The 22,835-nt window shown below is 35.7% G+C and overlaps 1 protein-coding gene across 2 annotated transcripts in view; it reads right to left on the bottom strand.

Moving 5' to 3' along the window:
- The window catches only part of LOC122716582 (discoidin domain-containing receptor 2-like), a 142,306-nt gene extending 119,697 nt beyond the window's left edge, over positions 1–22,609 (bottom strand). For both annotated transcript variants that reach the window (XM_043939809.1, XM_043939810.1), the window contains exon 1: positions 22,193–22,609. The gene's annotated coding sequence lies outside the window, so the exon portion shown is untranslated. The remainder of the gene's footprint in view (positions 1–22,192) is intronic.
- Positions 22,610–22,835: the final 226 nt, after the last annotated feature.

The following is a 22,835-nucleotide window of genomic DNA, read 5'->3' as shown; positions in this document are numbered from 1 at the left end:
GTATGAATGCGAGATGTGTGAATCCATTAAATCAGAAGGAGATATCTTCTTCTGGGAACGAGACTCGCGATAGTGCTCGTCTTATTTCGTGTTTGCCAATGTAAGAATATTGTTAGAAGATTGTCTATCCATTGGTAATAATTGACAACGATAAAATTAATTTTATAATATTTCTTTGAGTGTATTTCTCCTATATATATTTTCAGATCAACGCTGTTCATTCTTAGAATTGTTTTGTCCCCGTTATTATCTATAATTCGAGGCCCATTGTTAGAAGCTTCGTTTTCAGTGTTGCTCGCAGCTTTTACCAATGTACATAACTTTATTCTTAGAATTGCTTTGCATTCAGCATTAGCTTCCTCTTTAACTTTGGTTTTAACGTTATCTACAGCTTTGCTTTGAGCACATCCAAAACTTTATTCTCAGCATACTACTCTGAATATTTTTTATAGTTTGTGTATAAGAGTTCTGTTCTGAGCTTTATTTTCAGAGATTTGTTTCAGCATTATTAATACTTTTGATCTTAGCTTTGCTCAAAGCTTTATTCTCAGCTTTGTCCATACCTTTGTCCTCAGTATTATTAATTATTTTATTCCCAATATTGCTCTGAACATTTTCTATAATTTATAGTAAGGGTTCTGTTTTGAGCATCACTCATACTTTCTTCTCAGTATTGTTTAAAGCTTCATCCTCAGCCCTGTTAAAAATTTTGATCTTAATATTGTTCAAAGTTTTGTATTACCATTCTTCTTCAGCATTATCCGTAGCTCTGTCCCAGGTATTATTAATTATTTTATCACTCTCAGCGTTGTCTACAGGTAACTCTAAGTGTCAATGTTCACAAAAATTAAACATCATTATTCCAAGTTGGATTCCAATGAAATGTTTTTTTATATCGTCGCACAAATAATATAAATAGATAGAGAATGAAAAAAGAAAATAGAGAAGAAAAAACATAACGCCAATTGTTCTTTGTAGAAGAATTCTTTTTCGTGAGAAAACAAATATTTACTTCGATTCACGTTGAAGTCGCGAGGTTGTAATAACATCTTCCTCCCATCCTTTCTCATCCTGTTCCACTTTGCTTTTCATTATTCCCGATAAAACTGTAGATCTTGGTTACAATTTCACTGGTATCGCGTCAAGTTAATCCTCCTTGACTCGAGTAAATGGCCTGTTTATCTGTGAAATTGTTCGAATATAGCCGGTATTTGCGGCCCCCCCAAGTACCAATCCAACGGTGAAATTGCGAAATAGCTCGCGATTGTGTCGCGAGAAATTAAACGCAGGATTAAAAGTGTAAGGAGGGGAGATGAGACGGAGAATTAGAGACAGAAATTTTGCTTTTATATATTCTTTCGAGATAAGAATCCGCGAGAAGAGGCGGGAGACTAGTAAAGCTAAAAACTTCTCTCTACGAAAACCAACGCGTTAACCCTTTTAGAAATAAATTCTTTCTTCGGTCTTGTTAAGAACAAGTTATTAGTATTAACGACCGTTGATGTAGTACTTTTCGTGACTGTAATTATGCAAAAAAAATAAAAAAAAAATTTTCTCTTGAAATTTGTTCCACCAGTTAAGAGCAACGAGCGATACAAATTGTAACACTTAAAAGCAAAACTTTTTCATTCGCGCCCCTTCCAGCAATTCTCAGTTTAATCGTAAGAATTATTCGAAAAATAAAAATTTTGCTCATCTCTTCCAATCCAACTCGAGCCGCGATATACATTTGACATCGGATAAAACAAATTCTTCTCTTTACCCCAAAACTAACTTCCAGATCATCACCTGTAATCATTCGACAAAATTAAACTCAACCCAATATAATAAAATTCTCGATAAAATTAACTCAACTGCAATACACATTCTATATACATTCATCTCAATTCACTAGAAAATCAGAACAAAGAAAGAACCTCCCCTCTCTCTCTCTCTCTCTCTCTCCATCCCAAGAACAATTCCACCCAAAAATCCTCCCTCATTCAACCTCTCATCAACCATTCACAATCATCCACGGAATCAAATCTCTCCCTCTCTCTTTCTCTCATTCTCTCTCCATCAATGCCCGCATCCTCTCGACGCGTTGGCCGCGCGATGGAAAGTCTTGTTCCAACCAGGGGGGGAGGGAGAGGGGGCTACGTTTAATCAGAAACTACCGGCGGCCTCTCTTCCCGTATCGGCGCCGTATACGGACTCGCATCAGCCCCCTCCGACACGAAGGAAGGACCAGCACCACAGGAAGTGGCGGTCCACCGTACCAGCGGATGGAATCAACGCCTGGGGGGCGTTTGGCCGTCGGCCAAGAAACGAGCTGCGCGAGTATCGCCACCTATCCTTTATCGTCCCCATCGCGGGGACTGGAAAAGACTGGAAACAGGCGAGTCGGGCCTGGACGCGAATAATCCCGAGACCAATTTGCCGCCGTTCAATCCACTACTCGTCCGATCCTTGGCCCCCGCGCACCTCTCGCTTCGACTCGCGGAGCCCCCATCTCTCTTTCTCTCTTTTTGTAGGAGTTGTAGGTTTTCGGGTTGGATATAGCGGAGCCGGGACTCGCTTTTAACGAGGCAGACGGAGGAGGGGAGCGGCTCGAGAAGGAGGGAACTTCGACATTCTCGAGTGGAAAAGTTGGTTTTAAGCCGTTATTAACGGATGCGTATCAACGTTGGCTCCGGCCTTTTCGATAGGTTGACCGCTCGAGACCACCATTTCGATTCGTACGTGTATGCGTGTGTACGGACGAAGGGGAAATTTCGAGGGTGAGGAGAGAGGAATTCCGGAGAGGAATGTTGCGAAATGTTCGAGATTGGAATTTCATATTTTCGTATATTCTTTTTTTTTTTTTGGTTCTTAGAGAGGTAAAATTTCATTTCGTTCAATGTTAAATTAAATTGTAATTGTAAGAAATGAGATTTAATTTGTATATCGAGGTTTCTTGGAACCATCTTCTTATATGTCAAATGGAATATGATTCATTTTGATGATTGTGAAACAGTTTTATTTTTATTATCTCCCGGAATCGAAGAAAGGAATCGATCGTTTGAATCGTTCCAAATGTTTAGGATTTCCTTTTTATAATTTTTTCCTATTCATTCCTTCCTTTCACTGTTTATTCCTTTCACTGTCTTTGCGAAACATCAAGTATTTTTTTTATTCAATGTCTCAATTTTCGTTGCACAATTTTCATTCCCACAAATGACGGTGAAAACGAGTGCTCTTTCTGGCTGGGTCCTTCGAATGGAAAGTTGTCTCTCGAGGTACAAATTAGATTTGAGATTTATTACTCGCGGGTGGATTGTTGTCTTTGACGAAATTGTTGGGACGGTTGTTTGGATAGGTGTTTGATAGCGGGAGGATGGTGTTGATTAAGCGTAACGATTGATGGGTTTGCGCTTGGTCTCCAGGCTGGTGTTTAATGAAACACGTCTAAGAGAGCGGGCAGGAATTAGATGCCATTTGATTTGATACGGTTAACACGAGTTCGTAAATTGAATGATTGCGAGTCAGAGTGATCGTCGACTTTAAAAGATTGAGAGGGAAATGAGTCGAATGCTTTTTCTATAATTCATTTACGAAATCCAAGGAGATGATCGTGTAATTGATAATTGTTCATTGATCATCAGTCGAATAATCAATTTTCAAATTTTAGAACTGTTCGAGCTATTCTTACGAATAAGAGATTTTATCAGAAAAAAATCTAACTTTTTATGCAAATAAAACTTGATATTTTTCCTTTTAAATCCATAATATCAATTTCTGTTCTCTTCGTTTCTCGATCGAAGTTTCACTTTTTTACGTTTCTCGAAGAAATAGATTTATAAAAAATAATTGTGAATCGATTCTTTTTGGATTAAAAAAAATTCTTACTTTTCTTTCCAACAAACTTAGCATTGCTTCAGCATTAGCAATTTCAATATTAATTTCAACAATATTCCATATCCACTTCTCTCTATATCCATTCTCAAAAGGAAAGGAATTCATAAACTAGCCAATAGCGGGTTGGTACGAGTCCAAAGTATTAATCACGCTCGATCTAACAATCGCATTGGCATGCACCAACTGCAATCGTGTCTCCTATTGCAGTTATATATATATAAAACGTTCGAGTTAGACTCGGCCTAAGTGGATCTTAACGTATCATTGAACGATCTTAACGAGGCAGACGAGCGTTTCCTGGGGAAACTTTGGTATCCTCGAGTGCACTCCAAAGTCCATCTTAGACGGTCATTAACGGATGCAACGGTGTAATGATACGTGCTTCATCCGTGCTGATCCTATGAATGACGTCTCCGCCTCGCAACGCTTCGACCAATAACAATTAACAAGCGACCGTGGCGGTGGTTTCAATGGTACCCCGTATGGGTACTCGAGTGGTAAACACGTTTTCAAAGGCAACGGCGGTCTTAATGCCCGATGATGGGCTCGAATGCTGTGCCGTCTGGACGGTAGAGAAGGCAATTGAACGGGGTCGAGGGATGTTTTGTAATTGCATCAAATGGCATTAAAAATTTTCCAACGGGAAACGACCACCCGGGATGGCCGCTGGGGATGTTTCGCTTCGTTTGAAGCGTGCACAGATGGAAAGAGAGGAAGATGGAATTTTCGAGTTTCGATATTTAAGGTTATTGTTTATACCTTATAAAGGAGAAACGAGATTACTGAGATCGCAAGGTGTACAATTTTTTATTTTCATTAAAGTTTAAGTTCGACGATGAAGTTGAGTTTAATTGTTGAGTGGGGCAAACGTATCTTTTCTCTGTATATGTGACTGTATCACATTGCAATAATAATATGTTGCAAACACGTTGTCTGGACGGACAGATACGTTTCTAGATATCTGCAGAACAGTTGACAGTATTTAGTAAGATACGCAACATGTTGTAATATGCTGCTCAAGAGATAACTGTTCGCATACAATATTCGCGAACAATGTGCAGACTGTGTGCACATTATTCCTGTATATCGTTATGTCTGTATCTACTAACAGAATGTAGTTGACTGTAGATCATCTTCAAACATCGAAAAAACTTGTATAGAAACATTAAAGTATCTGATTATATGTCGAGTATAAGTATAATAGATACAATGATTGATTTCTGAATGAAAATTATAAATTATCAAATTTTTCTGATGCGTTATACAAAGAGAAAACATATTTTTCTCATTGAAAAATAACAATATATAATACTTTTCATAGCTACTGTATTATTATTACAAGTATCCTTCATATATAGATAAACCATAGAAAAAGTAACATATTTACTTTTACTTACTTTATTTAAAAATCTAAGTTAATCACCTGCTACAACTCTTTTGCTACATCTGTTACGCAGATTTCTTAATAGTTCGAATCACAAATATATATATATTATTCCATATTCCAATTGAACGCAATGTTAATTTTTTTCATAATTATAACAATAAAGAGCAGTGTTGTTTCCTAAAAAAATTAAATCTCCGTATAAAAATCGGAAAAAAAAAAAATAATTTTGCCCAAAATTAATCGTGCGCGACGTTCCAGAAAAGTGATAACTTACGAAATATTTATCAGGCATAACGATCGATAACGAGGCTAAATAACGTGAAACCTCCCCGTTAAGAAGGAGCGCGAACGTAATGGGCAGCGAGATGGGTTCGGGCTATAACGATTTCATCGTGGCCTCAATATTTCATCGTACGAATCTATCGTGCTCGAACGGAGCATCGTGGAGTAACTTTAACGAGCCAATCAGCCTCGCAGCAAGTTTAGCATTCCCGAGCGAGCCCGAAGGGTATCTTGAAAGCCTTATTACCGCCACGGTCAGCCTGTTAAGGCTCCTTTTGAAAATCCGATCGGTTCCCGAACAAAGCGTATCATCCCGTATCCAGATACCCAGGCATACCTGGAACGACACTGTGTATCGAATTCCATCATGATTTCACGGGAAAATCCATTTCTCACCACCCCGATATCTGACTTTAATTTACCCGTACCGGGTACCTGTATTATTAAGGATATTGGTTTCTGCACGGCTGCAACTCTCGCGCAAGCACTCTCGTGCAATATCCTGTTAGACACATGGCCCACATGTACATGGTATTCAACTATCAGAGATATTAGTCCGATTAAGCGTCCACGGACCATTGCCAAAACTGGCCGACCATCGCTCTATTCGAATCACTGTGTATCCCTTTGTAGGGGATAAAATTCGTCGTTTCGACTCGAGTGGAGGTTGGGAAGGGAAAAGGGTACTCGTTCGTCGTGGAGTTACAGGTAATTGCGAGTAGGATCGAACCTTTGCACTTGGAGAATGAGTTATGAGTTGAAATGCAAGGCTGGCTGATTATTGGCGGATTCGAATCACTTCTTCTCAGTTGAAGGAATAAAATTCATTGTTTAAAGTTGAAAGGAAAAGGTTACTTACTGAAATGGAGTTATAATTATCGAACGAATAAGTCGAATCTTTGAAGTTTGGAGAATGTTATGAATTAAATGCAAGGCTGGCTGATTATTGGCTGATTCGTATCACTTCTTCTGTAAAGGAATAAAAAATTCTTTATTTAAAGTTGAAGGGAAAAGGTTACTTACTGTTTGTCGTGGAGTTATAATTATGTAATTATCGGACGAATAAGTCGAATCTTTGAAGTTGGAGAATGTTATGAATTAAATGCAAGGCTGGTTGATTATTGGCTGATTCGAATCACTGTGCTTCTCTTGTAAAGGATTCGTCGTTTATAATTATTCTCGGTTTAAAGGGAAAACGTTTTGCTTCTTTGTTAAAAATGAATTGAATATTTGTATTTTATTTAGAAAATGTTATAAACGAAAAATATTATTTTTTTATTCATTGAAGGAAATGAAAAATTTACGTAGATCCTGCAATTTTTTTGATATCGTGATTTTTTATGGAACCGAAGATTGAATGTAAATAAAAGAATTGGTTTAAAAATACATTAGTTCATTACTAATTTCTAGAAAATATAAGATCTGAAAATGTTTGAAATTTTAATTTTAATTAAATTTAATGTTGAAGAGATTCTGAAGGATATAAGTAAATTTATTGCAACGTGTCTCTGAATCTTCGTTCAAATTTCTTTTCATTTCATTTTATTTCATTAATGGAAATAATCATTTTTAAGATATGTCGATGTTCGCATTCATAACATTAAAATAGTTTAAGATTTCACCGTACATGTTTCTGTGTTCACCGTGAATCCAATTAGAGTTCTATTATATGTATTACAATTTTCAGGCGAAACTCTATTATTTAGCAGGAGCTAGGAGAAGCTCACGTTTACATTAACGTAAAATTGCCCTAGAATATATTAATAAGATTTCACAATGATATCGCATCTCGGTAATGAAATTTTCCGTATTCCACCGCGCGAACAGTTCTTATTATCGCATTCTCAATTCGAGCAAACTTGAACAAATTCACATGAAACGTGAAATATAAATTGAACAGCCATAAATTCTTCTGAATTGTTGAAAAAAAAAAAAAAGAAATAAATAGAAATCCGTCCGGAGGCACAATATATACGTCGCATTATTTCTCGTCCTATCAAAATCTTTCCAAATGATTGGAATTAAAATTGGAATAAATACTTCAAGAGATATTTTAATTTTGTCTGTATTTTTTAATTAATCGTAAAGAAAAAAAAATAATAAGAACAATAATAAAGGATTCGAGTAATTCTACGATGGTGAACAAATCTTACACTATTCGTCACTTTCCAATCAAGGGTGAAAAATCACCTTCATCCCTCAACAACCATTACAGTTATCTAATTTAGCTTCCTTGGATTTATATCCTCTTTTTCTAATCTGAAAAACTTTGCCAAGAAAAGGCTTGGCGCAATTGAAAAGATAGAAGAAACTAGAAGAAAATCGATTTTTAAAACAAGAAGAATTTATAAAAAGTGGAAATAATTAATGAAATGCCCTATTTTCCGTTATAACGAGAAACAATATTAACAAGAATAATAACAAAAGGTATTCCCATTGCATCTCGCAATTATTATAATTTCTTATCCTTTCACTTTAAAATAAATTAACCAAACATTTGATAAATGAAAAATGTAGACATCCTTTGAACCACTTTCTTCCCTTAAACGTCCCTTTAATTCTACAACGATGCTTAACAAACAACCACTCTTCCTCCCTCCCTCTTCCCAATTCTTATCTTAAACTTAAATTTCCATATACCATATTCTACAAAAGTAGAAAAAAATAATATTAATCGTAAGAATACTAACAAAAAGTACACGTTGTACAATAACAAAAGTCCAGAAAGTCGTTTCATCCCTTCTACGAGCTATCGAAGATTTGTAAACGAGAATATAAAGTTATACAAAGTTATCAAATTCGATGATAAGAGTATGTAGACTTTGTAATTGGTTATGTATCATTCTTTTTTTTTTTTTTCAGAATTTCAATAAATATTATTTTCGTTCTTTAATACAAAACGGAATTTCAGGCTATAAAATATATTCAGATCTCAGTGTTTTATATTCCGTTGTGAAAAAATATTTCCAGACGAAATTGTATACGAAACATGAAAAAAAAGGAAAAAAAAAAAAAGATAAAAATTTGAGGATTTCGCTTTGATTTCGTATAATCAAAGAAATTTTTCACTCAAAGATAAATTGTTCGTTTGTATAACCCGTATATTCATATTTTTTTCAAGATAAATTTCCTTGTAAGATATCTGCTTTTATCTTTTGATTTTTAATCGTTCATTCATTCCCTCGTTATTTCTACCCTTCGGTATTGCCCTTTTGGAACGGATTAAGCTTCCTTAAAGAGACGGATTGCCTATTTCCGGATGAATTTAAATCATCGGATGTTATTTTGCCGATATCGAAAACTGAAAATTTAACGACACGCTCGGAATGTTGCGGTATTTTTCATCCCCTTTTGTATACCTATCTCTCTTCTTTTTTCTTTCTTTCTTTCTTTTTTTTTTTTGTAATTTCATGGATGGGTTATCCCGTGGATTTTAATGTCTCTCTGAGGTCGTTGCTGTAATTGTCGGCAGAATTGTGTGCACAATTTTTTCTTTTTTCTTTTTTTTTTTTTTTTCGTCTTTTCCATCTCTTTCTTTTTTCATTTTTTGATAGTTGAATGGATTTGAAATTGAGGTTTTAATCGCGAGCGTTAACCCACGACGGATAAGATCTGTCCCTTTGTTAGATTTTAGAATTGAAAATAAAAAAGGAGATTGCGATGAGATATTCATCAATACACGTGGAAAAATAATTATTGGAAGCCTCGCTTTTGTAACAACGCGTGTTCAGGAAATTCCGATATATAAATTTATTATATATCTGTACGATACATTCAGGATACATAATTAATGCAAATATATCTAAACACGGTTCAAAAGTCTCGTAGATCTGTTCGACTTTATCCTCGACATATGGAAGATAAAAATACATTAAGGGATATAGATCGAAAAATCACCTCTTTCTATTTATCACTAAAAAAAATTTATCGAATCGTATTTTTCAAATAGGTTTATGTATCGAGTGTTTTCGAATAATAAAAGTGAAACAACTCGAATATATATTTATTTACATCACCCCGTATCTGGAGAACGAAAATTAATCGAATGAAAATAATTTATCGAATATCATATATATATATATATATATATAAATCCAATCATTCGTCTATGTTCGAATAAAATATTTCCACGAGCGTATGAATCGTTCATCGGCAAAGTGGAGTGAACGATGAATTTTTTAAAATCGATTAATGGGACTCGGTCTAATGCGGCCGGTCTAATTCGCAAAGTGCATTTTACCGGCGAGGGCGAAATATTTCGATAACGATCACGTCGATGACGTCAACCCCGCTATTAATTGTCATTTGTCGTAACCATTTGTCACGGGGGAGGGGGGCGCGTTAGAAGCGGGAGAAATAAAAAACCGAACTCTAATCGCGTCGCTACGTGTCGCGAATAATGAAAAAGCTCGGCGACTTATTGCTTCGTGCTGCCGAGTTCTAACGAGCCAGCAAACCGAACCTAATCATCGATCTTGTTGATACTGGAAGTATTTAAACTTATTTCAAAAAAAAGTCTAATATAATCTTAGTAAATTTTCTAATCCTAACTTTAGGATGTTCTAAGAATTTTTTAAGAATTGTCTAGAATATATGAAGCAAAACGTATGAACAAAACTCTGATTCTAATTTTAATTGAATCTCGAAGAAAACTTTAATGTTTGCATTACATTGCAAAAAAATATATGTAACTTCACTAAATTTCGATCTAATCTAACATGAATATTTCAAAGAATTTTTGGAATATGGAATAGAGAAATAAAGCATAAAATGTATCTTTGGCGATTGTAACTTCGGTCATTGAAATTTCGATTGCCAAAGTTTTACATTTTGTGTTTCATTTCTGTTTTTCCAATCGAATATACATAAGTATATCTGTTAGAATCACACTTGTTAAGATTATGTTCCTTTTTCCGGGATAATAGTACAAGTTTTTGAAGTTTTCTTTAAGATTCGTGAAAGTATAGAATCTTACTTATGGAATAGAATTACGAAATTTCGAAAAGATATATAGAATGGTATATTTTTTAAATAACAAAATTTTTCTCGAGATTTTTCTGAAACACGTTGGGATCAGTTTTTCAACTTTTCGAAATAAAGCCTTTAAAATAAAAGCTTTTAAAATAAAAATTGAAAATCGAACAAAGTCGCCAAAATGGAATTACTCCCCCTATTCTTTTTTTTTTATTTTTTTACAGAAACGATTCTCTTCGTTCACTTGGAATAAAACGGAGGAAAAAATTCGCGACGTTGAAAATCGTTGGAGGGAGGCGCGTACCGCGACCCGACGATAACGAACGAGTAATATTAAGATAGTTTGTCCCATCGTGACGTTTATATTGCCGATGATAAAGGCCGGAATGTGGAATACATTGTTCGGGCACGGCTCGACTGGAAAGAGAATCGCAGTGGTTAAGATTAAACGTGATCAGACAAAGGAGAAATGCATATAGTTTATAATACTTACAAAAGTATTATGGAAACGGAGACTCTCTTGAAACGAGACGAATTTCAAGGGGAATACTCTTATCGAGTTTCTTCGTTTCGTCTTTAACTTGACGTTCAATCACGTATGAATTAAATTTCATCGTATCGATACATATTTATCATTGTAATTATGGATCTCGAACGAGTAACAACACGTTATTACAACAATGGAAATAAAGTCTACTTCATTATATTGATCGTGCATCGATGGATACATAAAATTATAATTAATAAAATAATAATACGAAAATAAATATATTTTATCATTCATACGTTTCATATACTTACATGTATTCTCTAAAAATTAACGATAGATCAAACGATATCAATCACTTACCGATTTCCACAAATATATGCCTGAGACATTTTTCAAGATTAACAACAGTCAAATGTAATCGGTACCAATCACCGCAATTACCGATTTCCACTTTCCACAAAAATCCAATTACTCGCGATATTAAATTGAATCCGTCGCTCAAAGGAACAAACTCTTCGAACAAAAATCGAGTAAAAATCGTTTAAAGGAGTTTTTAATTCCGCTAGTTTCACTAAAAAAAAAAAAAAAAAAAAAAAAANAAAAAAAAAAAAAAAAAAAAAAAAAAAAAACGAAGTGAAAAAAAAAGAAAAAGAAAAAAGAAACATACGATCGTAGAAAGGGTGACGTCAAATTGATGAATACCGCAAATTCGTCGAAACATCGTTCCCAGTCGATATCGATTGATGCCCGTTCCGCTTCTTTCTCTCGTCTTGTTGAATTTTATTTATGGCGCGATAAATTTCCCGTTAATAATGATCGGCCGGAATTGTAAATCGGCGAACGCAACAGATGGGATTCATTCGTAAGAGTCGTCGAACCACAGCTTGAACAGATAAACGTACGTGAGTTGAAAGAAAGTTTTCAAGGTCTTATCTTGATCGACAAGGGAAGCTAATTATTTTCTATTTGATTTCTTCTTCGCGCGTGCGTTGTACACGCGATATTAGTGAAATTAAGGAAGAAATTCAATGAAGTTAATTTCATCGGTTCGCGCATTTATAAATGATGAGGATGAACTTTCAGATTTATCTTAATTATTTCGCGAAATAAATACGAGATGAATTACACTCGAGGGGAAAATATATTTGGACGATAGAATTTAATTATGAAATAGTATGGGAGAAGCTCGCAGTATATTATAGTCTGATTAGTTAGAAAGCTTATCCGAAGAATGTGCCGGTGGATATTTAAAATATTCGTAATATTCGTAATATTCGTAATGCTTGTGTGCAGTATGTGCAAGCGCAAAGAGTGAAATTTAATATTGTGTCGTTTATACGCTGCAAAACTGGTAAAAGTGATTCTTCAAGAATACGAATATGCGAGTCACGAGTGTGCGACATATTCGTTCCAAGTTGCACGCGGTTCGGATAATAAAATTATTCAATCTCTCGAGGAGCGCAGATAATTTCTAATTTTTCTCTCTCCCAATTCAATTCCTAATAATAAAGTTAAAATTTTTATAGAAATACATTGATTCGAAATATCTTCAAATTTATTGCTAACATAAGATATGAATTGTAAACTATCGAACCATAAAATTATCTTAACAAAAAGAGAAATTGAAAAGGAAGAAATTGAGAATCAATACTTTCCAAACTCTTTTTCAAATGTAGAATATTTATAATTGTTATACGAAAGTTTGCTTCAATAGCAGATTATTTATAAAGACATATTCAAAGGGTGCAACAAGGAGATTTGAAGAACCACTACTAATACCTTCCTCGAAACGAAGTGATCGGGTAATCGCTTCGACGATAAACCTCCCCTCATAAACTCGCACGTTCGAACGTCCTGAATTACTTAACGCTCACTATCGTTTACCACGAACAGGATAAAAATACGTACGGAATACGACTTTGCCACGATCTTATTCGTTCCATCGTAATAACGTGATATCAAGTTTAATAATATTAAAAAAAAAAAAAAAAAAAAAGGAAGAAAAATCACACGATTCCGTAACGATTCGTCAGCCAAGGTGGCACAAGGCGATACGCGGTAACGCGATCGTTCAGTTTTATTACGGATGTTCTCCACGGATTCTGAATTTTCCCCGCGTTAGAGCGGTTTTTAGAGGGCTTCGAAGGTGGAGCGGTTTAATCAGTTAAAAGGAAAGTAATGAACAGGAATGGACGCGCTAGAGCACGAGCAACGCACAGATGCTCTTCTACTTGCCAAGTTTTTTTCCAAAGGAGATGTTTGAAAACGTTTGAAAATGTTTGAAAATCCGGGACCGAATATTTATCACGTTTACTCTTTCGAGTTACTTATTTAGAACGGTTGCTAGATTATCTAACTTAATTAGTTGGATGGTCGATAATATTTTTTTTTTTTTTTTACAAATACGATCCATTATTTTATATTTGAAAAATGAACATCACTCGAAAATTAAGAAAAGTGTGAGTGGAAGGATTTTTATTTTGAACTGATTGAACCACCACTTTTTATTTTAATAGGAGATCGAGTGATCCAGAGATCCTATCGCATTTATATCTCTCGATATATTTAGAAAATAGGAAAGAACAAGTAAAAGAAGAGATGGTAAAAATTTTCGATAAACCAATTCGTTCGTTTATCTGAAAATTTCGAGAAAGCGTACATTCTTCGATGAATAAAACCATTGTTATCGAATAATATGCGTCGCTTTATTTCACCGAGGCGGTTTAACGCGCTTTAAGCAATGAATTTTAATTAATCTGCGGGATCGTAGGAACCGCTCAACCTGTCATTGTTCCCTTGAACATTATTTTTCAATGACTAATTACGTACGAGGCTCGTATTAATTATCACCGATTCTCGTTGTTGCGTCGGCCGCAAATAACCGCGAAACGAAAATTCAGTTCAGTATGGGGCCATTCACGTCGAACAATGTCGGGAGAAGCTTCGCCCAGGTATATTGTGCCCGAGTAAAAAAAAAAAAAAAAAAAAGAACTATGATTAATCGTGTACATTTACAACTGGAAAAAATAAAAGATGGACGTGGAGGAAAAAATATATATATATATATATATTTATACCTAGGCGTGTTAGAGAGCGTTTGTTTTTTATCTGGATTCGGTCGAATATCTCGGGATTAAAGATATGAAAAATGTTTTTGTAAAAATTGCTTGGCATTGAGGGATATCCATAAATTTTTTTTTTTTTTAATCGAGTGACATATTTCGCATTAAATGGAATTGTATAAATTTTAATACATTAATCGATACGATTTTTCTCTTTCTTGCAATATTTGTTGTTTCAAGAATTATCGAGAATAAAGAAATCATCAAGAGATATTTGTATAAAATCTTATTATATATCCATCTTAAGGTAATAATTCTTCCGATATACGAATACTTTTTTTCTTAGAGAGTAATAAATTGTTAAATTCTATTTAAAAATGAATCACCTTCGTCAAGATCTTGATACACGTGTATTTGTTATATAGAAAATCGACTTTTGCAAAGAACATTTTATTCTCATATCTTTAATCCTTATTAGTCAGCGTGTAATATAATAGCCATGAAGCCCACGCGTACGCGGAAGAACAAATCAGCGAAAGAAAGAGAAGAAAAGGGAAGAAAAGAAGGAGAGAAAAAAAGGAAGGGAACAAAGGGAGGAAAAAAACGACGTGTCGTGGGTTTTATTTTTATCAGTTTTCCAACCAGACATATTTCCCGGTGAAATTGGCCGGCAAACTTTTACGCGGTGGCCGCGTAATATTGACCTCGGTTTGTTCACACGTAAATAAATACGATTAATCGTAACACAGCGCCGAGACTTTTTCGCCGTTTCGCTTCTCATGCGAAACACCGCCCTTTTATAAATCATCCACCCCCCTCCGCCCTAGTTTTTGATCGCGTGATTTATGGATCAATTGTTTCGTGCTCCATTCAAACCGGTGCGCCGGTGTCATTGGAGCGCCGTCGGACCTCGGCCGGAAGAAGAATGACATTCGAAATGAAATTCGACAAATTTCATGGGGGACAGCGTTTCGATGATTTTTTTTTTTTTTTTTTTTTTTTTTTTTTTTTTTTTTTTTTTTTTTCGATAAGTTATTCGCACGATTTCTTCAAGTGAAACTCCTTCGTGCGAAGAGAAAGGTTTATTAAGATCTCCGCCGAAAATCTTTTCGTCGTTTCGTCGTGCGACGATTTATCATATATCCTCCATAGTATATTTTCGAAGATTTCATTTTGTTGATTTTCCGAGTCGTGAAGAATTCGTTTTGAATTTTTTAAATCGAAGAAATTCTTCTGATTCGGGGACTAAAAATTTTTAAAGAATATTTAAAAATTTAAAAATGTAACGATAAGTGAAATAATATAAGGAAGAATTTAGCGTTAAGAATTAATAATTCATTTGATTTTCACACGATGAAAATGATGTTTATAAATTCTTATGATTCTTTGGATGAACGAATATTTTCTAAATAATTAATTAACAAGCTGCTTGAAGCTTCTTCTAAAATAACTCCATAATTGTATTTTTTGTCACAATTTTTTTTTTTTTTTCTGATTCTTCTATCCAATTTCTATCCTACAAATATTCCATTAATGAAAGATCCGAAGGCACTCTACTATTATTTTTTCTCTTCAAATTTCTAACAATTTTAATAAATCAAACTTATATATAAAATTATAAATAAACGACTAAAACTAACTAATTAATATTATAATATTCTCTACAAATATTGGATTTAATTTATTCGAGAATATCTTCTAATTAAAAAACAATCTTCGTAAATAATCGATACATTATTAAATTGTGACTAAATTCATAGCCTCGTTGAAAACGATATTATTAATCGAAGCATGACTCAACAAATTCAAAAACAAAATTATAATCGCATTCTTTGCTTCGATGAAAAATTACTCCCTCTATTCAATCAATATTCGATCAATATTAATATTGCAATTTATTTACACATTACGATTTATAATAAAAAAACATTCGATATTGAGATCAGCTTCGATTTTTAAATATTATTCAACTTATCATCTCGAATAATCTTTCTCAATCTTGGATAATTAATTATTTAACGTGAACTTTCGGACTCACCTCGAAAAAACAAACCCGAATCGACGTATCCTCGACTTCCTCTGGATTCGATTCTGGAGTCGAACGTATTACAAGCAATGCTCTTAACGCCGAAACGCCGACTTTAAACGCCGCGTAGCGAGCAGCCAAAGCAAATTTCGCGGCTTTGAAAAGCGGCGCCAATTCCGGCCGGATATGCAATGAGTAAGCGATGCGTGAACCCGAGCCGCGCAACCGTCGCGGCCGGAAGCAGAGCCTATTTGTATTGCTCCACCGCAACTATAGAGCACCGCGCGCTAATGTTAGGCGTACGCGGCGTTTCTGAACGTGATTTTATCGCCGCGGTTTCGAGGCCAACGTGGTCGCCATTTTTATTCCCACGACGAATTTCGCGCCCACCAGCGGATCTTCCGATTGGGAGCTTCGTTTCGGGCTTCAACGTTGTCGAAGCAATTATGATCATTTTGGAGTGGCTATGGATGAAGTTCTATTGCAATTTTAATTAATAATTTGTAATTTTTATAAATTGTAAATGCACGCTTATTTTTTTGATAATTTCGTAAACGTATTTCATTAATATTTTTTTCTATGGTTATCGAGTGGACTAGGTTCGTAAGGGAGTAATTATTTTGTAGTAGATTAGTAGTAGAACGAATGTTAAATTCGAAAGGATTGAAGATTAAATTCTATTGTAATTTTTATAAATTGCACGGTCATTTTATGGTAATTTCATAATGTATCTTGTAAAATAATTTTCTACGATACCGTTATCGAACGAATTAGTTTGTAAGGGGGTAATTATTTTGGAGTAGACTAAGGTAAATTCGGAAGGGTCGAAGATAAAATTCGTGATAATTTAGTTATTTATCTTGAAAAATGGGTACACCGTTTCTAAAATATTCTATCGGTAAATGCACGTTAATTTAGTAATAGCAAATTCGTGTATTTTACACGGTGTATATTGTAGTAATATGATTTTCTACGATACTGTTACTGCGCAACGAGGAAAGCCTCGTTAACATTGTGAATGTTTACAGCGTCGATCGATAAAATTAAAATTTAATCTTCGATACCTGTGCCTCATGATTTTTCGATTATCACGATCATCAACTCCGCTCGTTTCGATAAATATCCAAAATGTTGAAACGTAACAGCTATTTCCTCTCTCGCGTATCGATTCGCGGGTTCAACGTTTGAACAATTTTAGATTCGATCGCGCATAGAGAAATTTTGGAAAGTTCCAAATATCCACATAACTTGTCAAACGTACTAAACTTTCATGCTTCGAACGAAAAGAGCCATAGTCGTATAGATACAAACGTTCAACCTCTATATGATCATACGTATACACTTTACGTAAAAAGTAAGAAATATAATATAATATCTTTGTTATAGGTAATAAAATTTACGTATATTTCAATAGTTTGAATATTTCTGTTACGATCGTATTGAATTATAAATGAATATTATATTTCCTACTTCTTTAACTATAATTTTTATAATGATTTTTGATATTTACAATATTCACTTACTGTCAAAATCGTACGAATTTATTTATATATTTTCTATTCTTTTTAAATAAAAAATTATCGCTTATCGTATCAACTGATTACATAAATTTTAATTCCAATTCATCTTGAAATTCAAAAGCAAACGATTAGATTGTTTCTTAATTTTTACCAGTAAGTGGGTATATTATATCAATCACTGATATAGAGATCAAATATATATATACGTATAAAAAAAGGAAAAGTACGAAATCATGCGTGATCAATCGAGTTTACGTGGAATCGTAACCGTATCGCGAGCCGTATAGCGTTCTGAAAACGCGTGTCGCTGTGTTATTGCTTCTGACTCGATTTAACTACCGAATTTATACGGGATGCTTGCTATATGCAAATGAATGGCGCGAAGCTTCGAGCTTTTAATCGTGACCCGACCGGCTTAACCACCTACCGAATCCGACATTGAAACCATTTTCTCGTAATTCTGGAGAATCGTCAGCCTATATCCGCGACCTAACCTCGATCATCCTCGATCGTGAATCGATGCGACTATCTCTTGTTTTTTCGTACTCGTAATTTTTTTTGGAGGGAATCTTTCACTTCGTTCATTTAAATATGCAAAAATTCGCTTCGAATTGGAGAGGAGTGGAATTAGTAGAGCAATCGGTTCGCGTATTTTATTGACGTGTAAATAGTGCTTTTCGGTGAAATTGATATTAGTTTTTATTCGGGCGGCAATTATTTTAATAGTTAATTTAATTTTACTCAACGAAATATTTTATATTAATATCGCGCGAATTTCGATTCGAATTGACAATCGCGTGACATCAACGATAAAATTACCAATTATACGTACGTAATATAAATTATTTAAATTTCAATAGCTTTGAATTCGGATAATTTTAACGGAATTAATTTTAAAAATCAATTAATCAGAATTAAAATCGTTACTTCGAAATATTATATACGTTTCATTTCCTCTAATCGAATCTGTTTAAAAATAAAAAAAATTTCTACGCAATTTCAAATTAAAGATTATAATTCCTATCCTCTCTCTAACGCGCATCGCGTAGATTAACGAAATACTCGAGCACACGTTCACAAATAACGAATAAGAAAAAAACCGATTGATCAAACCAAAAACTTTTTTACGCGGTATTTAAAAATTTTTTTCACTAAAAGTACACACGGAAATAGTTTCGCGAATTTTTTTTCCGTTACTCGATACCTTCGAATCGAATTAGCTCGACGCTAATTACACGCGCGTTTTAATTCGTCGACTCGGAATGCATCGGCTCGATTGCAGGGCATTATAATTAAATTTTAATTCGATTAAAAAATTTTTTTTTTATAATCGACCCACGCCGTGCAAAGTCGTCCTCCCCCGTCGTCCAAACGATTTTTTTCGCTCCGTTTTCGGGATAAAAAACGAAAGTTTCGCCTTCGAGCGATACGAATATTTCGTATGTGCTTCTCGACAACCGTCCTCGAGAACGAGAATTCTATAACTGAGGCTCGCGCGTATTATGCTTACGAACGATCGTACGGAACTGTGTGTTTATATTATACGTATGTTTATATACGTAAATCGAGGCGAAAGATTTCCGAGAACGTCGGGAGAAAGGAGGGGAGAGGTCGGATATCGACGGATTTCTCGATTTTGTAGACAATAACACGCGTGTATATATTCAAACGGAGGAAAAAGTTATTGTTATTATTATCGTTGGTTGGAATAGTTTTGTCGGGTGAATACATTCAGATTCAGAGTTCACTTGTACTGAAATTCTCTTTTTCTGGGTGGATTTGAATTTTTAAAAAAATCGTCTAAGAGAGCCGAGTATCGAGACATTGATATTAAAGATAAATCTTGTGGAATAAATAAAGAGATTTACATTTTTGAAATTCAAATATATCTCCTTCTTCTTTTTTTTTTTTTTTTTAAGGTTTTCAAATCTCGCAACGAATGTATTTTTTGGCGTCGAATGGGATTGTAATGCGAGAAATATTATATCGATAATATTTCGTGGAAATGTAAGTTTCTGTTTCCAGGGAGCACATTATTTTCGAAATATTTAAATAAAATTTCGCGTGTTCGGAGAAATATCGTGGAATAATAAAAGATCGTCGAAGAAATCAGAGGCTCCATCTCGCTCGAATCTGAATCGAAGGATACAATAATAAAAATCTACGAGTCTCGAGAAAATTTAATCTAAAGATCACACGATACAACATTTTCTATTCCCCTTAACAATCTTAACAATCTTAACGATCGACCATACCTCAAAAATTCCTATAAAAGTAAAATTTATTACCTCTTCTTAGATCCAACAACCATTAACCGAAACCACCTTCGAACGAAAATCTTGGAAATCAAACGATCCACGCATCGAATCATTTTTTACAATAATTACAAACTCGTTAAATTCGACGCTCCTAATAAAAACCTACATATTTTCAAACAAGGAGGAAAACGAGTTTCGATCCTTTATAACCCTCCCGTCTCACCGTGTACGTATGAAAACTGTATGCACGCGAGCCGTTGGCCGAAATGCACCACGGCCAGATTCTTACGTGCAAAACGGTTGATGGCGATCAATGGATGGCGGCGCCGCGGAAGGAGATTGAAGGTGATGGGCAGAACAGACGGCGAAGCCTGGCCACGAGGCATTCAACGAGGCTAACTCTATCCCGGCAAATTACATTTCCATCCCGGTGCGTGATAGGTGCAGCAAACATGCCCGTCAACGTCCGACCGAGTTTCTCCCTGATTAGTTATACTCGACGCACGGATTATATTTCCAAAGGCAATTAATTAACCAACTTCCTCGTGAGTCGACGCGCGACGTGTCACTATATATGTATGTACGTGTATATGTAGTGGCCGGGAGGACAGTGGCCGGTTGGACGGGACAGGGTTTTGGAAAATGAAATTTCTCAGCGGGGCCGCTTTAATGGAAACTGTCGCCGAAAACGTCAGGATAAAGCCTTTCCGATCGACAATCGCACGATTGAACTGGTTTCGATGTGCTCGAAAGACGAGGTCTTTCTTATTTTTCGAGTATTCCATCGTGTTATCGTCAATGGGTAATCAAAGGAAATTATTGGAAATATCGTGTAGTTGAATAGTTAGACACGTGAATAGTTTCGACGCGATTATTGCTAATGGTGGTTGAAAAAATTATTTAACAAGCAGAATTAAGCACGATAACGTTTCGTGTATTATTTTTATGCAATGATGTATTTAAGTGATTTCATATTCTTGATTATTAAATATATAAATATATTTATATTCTTGATTATATAAGAAGTTTCTAAGTTTAAAAGTTTGGTTAATTTCGTTTAAAATGTAGAATTAGCGATTAGTCGAATTTAATCGATCGACGTAACAATTAAAATTCGTCTCTCAAAGATATCTCTATTTCCGTCTCGTAATGTCAAATGGGGAGTGCCTCGAGTCTTTAATAATCCTAAATCCCGTTGAATATCAAATCTTACTTTAATATTTTCAAAGAAAATTCCCAGAAATTCCGACGAAGGGAAATTAAAACGTGTCCCTGCGCAAGATTTCCCCGGGTTCCCGCGTTTCGGCCAGCTTAACGTCGCTGCAGGAAACGTTGAAGTTTCCAGTTTTGCTTACATCGCGTGAAACGAGTGGAATTTGCGATGCAACGTTCGCGTAATTTTCGTCGATAAATTCATCGAACAAATGACGTTATCGAAAATGCATATTCCAAAACTTTGTCTTTGTCTTTGTAAGAATACGAATAGAATTCGATAACAAAACTCTCGAATCGCGATAAAAACGACCATTCATAATATTGATAATAACTTTCACTCTCGATACAGTATCCATTAACGAACAATAACTTTCGAGAGTTTTTTCACTCTAAAATGTATTCCCGTACTTTTATATCGCGAAACGTACGATAACACATAAAAGTGCAAAATAGAGTTTGAAAAAATAAAAGTCTCGTTTTCAAAATTATTTCTCGTCCACGGCATGAAATACAAGTCCAGTTCTACTTTACAACTTAAGTCGACAAGGTAGAGAATGGGGAACGTTGTTTCGAAACGACAAGCCACGGATGTCCCGCAGTGGCGAGTGAATAACACGAAAAACGAATATCGTTCGTGATAAAGTCGGCTCGGCTGACCAACGGTAAACTACTCCACTTGTCGCGAGCATATTGCACACGGGCTGTCAGCTCGCGTTACGCGTACACGCCAACGCGATTACCTCGGTGGAAATATTTCACGATAACCCGGATAGGGTTAAACGAGATACCATTTAATACACCGCGAGCCGCGTGAACATTTTGTTCAGTTTGCACCGCGTTAATTATGAGCACGTCAAGGCTTGCCGATGTACTTCCGTTCACGTTGTACGCGTTACGTATGGAATGGATTTAATTTCGCGTTAATCCCGTGAATGATAACACGATTGATACATTTCCCCAATCCGTTTACTAAAATCTCACGTATATTTATCCATTAAAACAACAACGGTAAACGTATAAACGTCTCTTTAAAAATTTCTCCTTTGAAAAACTTTCGATTGAAAACTCGGTCTTGAAAGAATAACGAAAACCATCCACTCACCCAATCAAGTGTCTCTAGCACAGCTGTGGAGCTGGCCTATTGTTATCCTCGATGGTAGCGCCTCGTTGCACATCCGATCGCCTCAAGATCGTTTCCCGAACTCGCATCGAGGTGTAGCCGATCGAAGAACCATCTCCTCGTCGATCACCGAGCCCTTCCTCATTCCGTTCCCTTCACTTCGAAACAAACTCGGTCGAAACACCGTCCGCCGCGACGTCACACGTGATCGACTCGATCTCGTATATCCACATACGGTTAATGAGAGCATACGAGTGACTCGCTTTTATTTCGACGAGAAACACGTCCAACGATACATGGATACGAAAGGATACGCGTGAAGAAAAGGGGATGGGAGGAATGACGTTCGCGTTCGTAACGAGAGGGATGCTCGAGCCCGAGGCAAAACAAAAGCAAGACGGAGGGAACGACGTTACGCACGCGGTGGCCAGTCGCAGACTGAACTCGCGATCCGCGAGTAGCATCGATTTCGGTGGAGGGGGAAGAGACTACCTGCCGTGAGTGGAGGGGTTGGAGGGGGGCGCGAGGGTGGAAGGGACGAGGGCGGACGAGGCACAACGAGAGGAGCAGTCAACCTATACGCGTGTCTAACGGTCGCGTTGGACGAGAGCTTATTTCGCTTCGT

The sequence above is a fragment of the Apis laboriosa genome, unplaced genomic scaffold (assembly GCF_014066325.1).
Source record: "Apis laboriosa isolate Shangri-la unplaced genomic scaffold, ASM1406632v1 scaffold47_cov149, whole genome shotgun sequence".
In the NCBI taxonomy this organism is placed as follows: domain Eukaryota; kingdom Metazoa; phylum Arthropoda; class Insecta; order Hymenoptera; family Apidae; genus Apis; species Apis laboriosa.
This window is presented reverse-complemented; position numbering and strand designations above follow the sequence as displayed.